Consider the following 5281-nt stretch of genomic DNA (forward strand, 5'->3'; position numbering starts at 1 on the left):
TGTTTTGTAATTAGATTTTTGATTACTCAAGAAAACTGAGTCTTCTCAATAATAAAATAATGAAGTTTTTATTCACAACTAAGTAAACTTCTGTAAATGTTTGAGAAATCTTTTATTGTCACTTCGATTAATAGGTCATAGTCAATCCTGAAATTTTTTGACATTCTTGGCAAACTTACCAAAATCAAATTCTAAATCAAGTCTTTTTTTACTTCAAATTAACTTTGAGATTTTCCAGTAAGGCTCCTGGAAAGCCTCAAGGGATCTTGTAAAAGAGAAGTGTTAAACTAATTAGGCTTACATGATATGCTCAATTATATGGAAAGCATTGTCTTTTACTATTAGTTTTGCTATAGGGCATGTGGGCTGCTGAAGAGAGTCAGAGACTGAGAAAGAGAAAAAGTGAGAAAGCACCCTCTGGGGCGATGGCCATACTGCAGTCTTTTCTCTGCCATTCTCCTCTCAAGATTTAGGGCACACATGCACGCACACAACTGGTGTGTTTCTCAAGCTGAGAAATGCACAGTCAGCTATTTGGGATTCAATCACCTTAACCACCATGCCATGGGCTGGCCCAAGTATCGTCAAATAAATTATGTTAATTTTGTTTAAGTTATATTTGTGAGCACATTATTAATATGACTTTTATAAAAACTGTGTGAAATTCCCAGAAATGTGATATATTATCACTCATAATTTCAATGAGTATATTAAAATGTTTTATGCCACAGAAATAACCAAATTTTCTTGTAAATTATATTCTTAATTATTTATGCTGTCCTGTCAATAATAAGAAAGAATTTGGAGAGCAAAGCCCACTTCCATCTACAGCCCCCTGCTCAGTCAGAGAAACTGAGATGGGGCCATTCACTGGCCCTGTCCCCAGCTCTAGTCCCAGCTCAGCTCTTCCAATCTCAGAGCCCCCAGTCCTCCCTGCCAGAAAGGTAGACTGTTTTTTTCCCCCTTCTTTCTTTGCAAATTCTGTACTGCTCCTTACCCCACAGAGCAACTCCCAGTTCTCCCACAGAGCCTACTTCCATCTGCAGTCCTCTGCCAAAATAGCACACTGCACTTGTGGGGCATGCAACTTTTTTCTCTCTCATACTCTTTTTTCTTCCTTCTTATATTGTCATCTTCTCCTCATACTCCACCTACCCAGAGGAACTAGACAGGTCTAGAATAATTTTTTTCAAACACCCTAGTATAGTGAGACTCCCTGGGATCCTTGCTCTATATTGAACCACGTGATTTGCATGGTACTCCTTTTGGAAAAAGAAATGTAACACAATGTAAAGTTATATGTGATTCAATGTAATGTAAACAAGATTAGGATAATAATAATAATTTTTAAAAAAGAGTATAAAAAAGTCCACCAACAGATGAATGGATAAAAAAAGAAGAAGAAGAAGAAGAAAACTCCTCCCATGGGGACCACATTGCTAACGGCAGCAGAAGAGAGACTTTAGCACACATCAGTCTGTAGCAAAAGGGAAATAAACTCATTCCGAGTGGCAGAAAGATTCTTCAAAAAGATATCCAAAAGTGAATACATCATCAAGTGGCTAGAAGTTGCAGAAGAACCTCAAATTTGAAAAAAAAAAAAACAAAAACAGGAAATATGTCTCCATCAAAAGAACACAATAACTCCAATCCATCTCTTGAAAAAACAGAAGTTACCGAAATGTCACAAAAATGATTTAGAACATTCATAGTGACAAAACACTATTAGCTGGAACAGAAAAGAGACAACGAACTACAGGAGATGAGGAAATCCTTCCATGATTTGAAGGAAGAAATGGGCACCATAAGAAAGAACAAGATGGGACTATTAGAGATAAATTATGTAATACAGTAAATCAAAAACTCTCTTGAAAGTATTAAGAGCCGATTAGACCATGCTGAAGATCAAATCTCTGATGTAGAAGATAAAACCTCTGACTTAAAATAAAACACCAAAAAGTTAGAGAAAATAACAAAAAACATGAGGATAATATTCGAGAAATACTAGACTCCATTAGACGCCAAAACATCAGAATAATTGGCATCCCAGAAGGTGAAGAAACTAATAGTGGAATGGAAAATCTATTCCATGAAATCCTGGAAGAAAATGTCCCTTTCCAAGTCTAGAGAAGCACTCACACATCCAGATCCAAGAAATACAAAGGATCCCAAATAAAATCAACTCAATAAGTTCCTCGCCACAGCACATCTTAGCCAGACTGGCCAAAACCACAGATAAAGATACTAAAATTGGCAAGAGAGAAACATCAAGTAACTTACAAAGGTCATCCCATCAGGCTAACAGTGGACATTTCAACAGAAACAACATAAGCAAGATAAGAATGGGAAGATGTACTGAAAGTAGTAAGAGAGAAACAATTTCAACCAAGATTATTATATCTAGCAAGAGTATCCTTCATATGGGAAAAAAAAAGATTAAAATCTCAGATAAACAAAATATAAAAGAATTTGCCAACACTAGACCAGCTCTTCAAGAAACTCTCAAGAGAGTCCTGTTCCAGGAAAACAAGAGAATGAACAGACAGAAATAAAGGAATAAAAGTCAATCAAGAAAATGGCCAACTTAAAGGTAGAGAGAAGTCCAGAAATACCGATAATATCATTGAATGTTAATGGATTAAATTCTCCAATCAAGAGACACAGACTTTGCTGAATGGATAAAAAGAAAAAACAGAAACTCTCTATCTGTTACCTACAAGAAATGCATCTCATAGATAAAGACATATGTAGATTAAAAGTGAAGGGCTGGAAAAAGGTATTCCATGCAAATAGGAACCAAAAAAGAGCTGAAGTTGTGACACTAATCTCTGGCAAAATAGGCTTTAAAACAAAAACTATATGAATGATCTAAGAAGGACATTATATAGTAGTAAAAGGGTTAATCTATCAATAAGATATAACTCTTATAAATATCTATGTACCTAACTGAGGAGCAACCAAATACATGAAGGAAAGACTGTTAGATATAAAAGGAGAGATAGACTGTAACACACTAATTGTTGGGGACCTCAACATTCCACTATCTCCTTTGGACAGATCACCTAGACAAAAAATAAGCAAATAGATAAAGGATCTAAATGATACCATAAATCAAATGGACTTAATAGACATCTATAGAACCTTAACCCCAAAACCATGAGATACATTTTTTTTTCTCACTCCCACATGGAAGATTGACCCCCATGATAGGGCACAAAGAAAACCTCTACCGATTAAAAGCATAGAAACGATATCCAGCATCTTCTCCAACCATGATGGAATTAAATTTGATATTAGTTTCAAAAAAATCCTCAAAAATACACAAATATATGGAAACTAAATATCCTACTCCTGAACGACTTCACTACTGAAGAAATAAAGTCTGAAATCAAAAGATTCATGGAAGCCAATGACAAGTCCACCAGTTTCCATAATCTTTAGGACACCGCAAAAGCAGTCAGAAGAGGGAAGTTCATAGCAATTAGTGCACATAAGAAGATGGAAAGAAGGCAAATGGACCACCTAACATCATGCCTCAGAGAACTGGAAAGGCAACAGCAAAATAATCCAAAAAACTCCAAGAGAGAAGAAATAATATAGATAGGAGCAGAAGTAAATGAAATAGAAAATAAATGAATTGTACAGAAAATAAATGAAAATAAAAGCTGGTTCTTTGAAAAGTTAAACAAAACCAGGGGGGAAGTGTCCTGGAGAGACTTGAAGTAGGGGATCTCAGCCGGAAGGGAGTGGGAATCTCTTCAGAAAGCATCTTTTGGGGATACTCTGCTGACACTCAAGCAATGAGGTGCCCCTCCTGTAGAAAATGGTCGCAAATTGTCCAAGTGAAGGGCAGAACTCTCAAAGACTTCATTACTCCATGTGGTCATGCTATTCTTCCGTAGCCCTCCCAAGAAGAGGTCTTAGGTCTGGGAATGGCTGAGGGCAGTGTGGGATTAAGATTAAAGATCATCCCTCTCCAAGGCCAGTGGATGGATCCTTGGCCAGTGGATGGACAGTGGCCTGTGCCTCTACTTTGGACCACAGGACAACGAAGGCACCAACCAGCAGACAAGCTCTAGGTAGGATAGACTGTAAGGATGAGTCTTCTTATCTTCCCAGAGGTACTCTGTTTTCTACAGTGGATACTGATGAAATTCCAGCCAAAAGACCATGATTATATTGCTTTATTCACCATGTGAAAGCCAATCTCTACAACGCTACTAGCTTATTTGGATTCCCATTCCAGCTGACCACGAAGCCCATGGTGACTTCTGTTTGTAATGGAACACAGAATGGGACCCCATCAGGAGAGGTATTTTCGAACTCTTCATCTTGTAAACTGACAGGTTCTGGATCCTGGAACAACATGCTGACACTGGGTAATAAATTTCCTAATGGAAGCAGTGACTATCCAAAGATCAGAGTGACAGTAACCCAAGATCAACCACGCAGAGTCTTGCCTTCCTTTGGTTTTTCTTTGAACTCAGAAGGCTATAATAGAAGGTCAGGTGGCCATTGCTATAGCAGAGGCAATCCAGAGAGTTCCTTAATGTGGAAACCTCAGGAACAGGCTGTACGAGAAATTATTTCTGAAGAGGGTGGCAAGGATCTAAGGCATCCCCACTGCACCATGGAGGAGGTTGTTCAAAAAGAGGAAAGGGAGGGACCAGCAGTTGGCATAATGGCTATGTCGCTGGACTCCCACATAATCAACCGCGGTTCGTGTCCTGAACCTGGTGGCTTAAAACTCACGCCAGGTGCGTGTGCGTGCGTGCCCAAGATCCTGAGAGGAGAATGGAGGAGAAGGGATTGCGGCGTGGCCATACCCCCTGGGGGTGATTTCTTGCTTTCTGTCTCTATGGCTCTCTCTGTCTGTCTGGCGAGCGCATGTGCCCTATAGTGAAAACCTCTCAAAAAAAAAAAAAAAAAAAGAGGAAAGTGAGAAGTACTGAAGATTGCTGGAGCGACTTAAAGAAGGTAGTCATGGCAACTCTGTCCCACCTATAACTTCACATCACCACAGTTCTCAAGGAAGTCATATGGACCCATTAAAGACCAAAGGCTGGGGGAAAGAGCAGAATCGTGGAGTCAAAACAACTCAGTTTGTTCCAAAACAGTATAGAGTCGTTGAAACAAGGGGACCTCTATGTCCAATACGAAGTCAAAAGAGATGTTCAAAGGGGAAAATTTCTGATACAGAGAAGACAGTTGGACTCAGAATTGAAAATGAAGGGGAGCCAATGGTTAGTGTAATGGCTATGTCGCTGGACTCCCACGTAGT

General features: G+C 38.9%; 1 pseudogene; it reads left to right on the top strand.

Moving 5' to 3' along the window:
- The first annotated feature begins 4246 nt into the window (after positions 1 to 4246).
- Positions 4247 to 5281, top strand: part of LOC102480675 (sentrin-specific protease 2-like) — a 2108-nt pseudogene continuing 1073 nt past the window's right edge.

This window comes from Tupaia chinensis, unplaced genomic scaffold (genome assembly GCF_000334495.1).
Source record: "Tupaia chinensis unplaced genomic scaffold, TupChi_1.0 Scaffold143610_2, whole genome shotgun sequence".
NCBI lineage: Eukaryota > Metazoa > Chordata > Mammalia > Scandentia > Tupaiidae > Tupaia > Tupaia belangeri.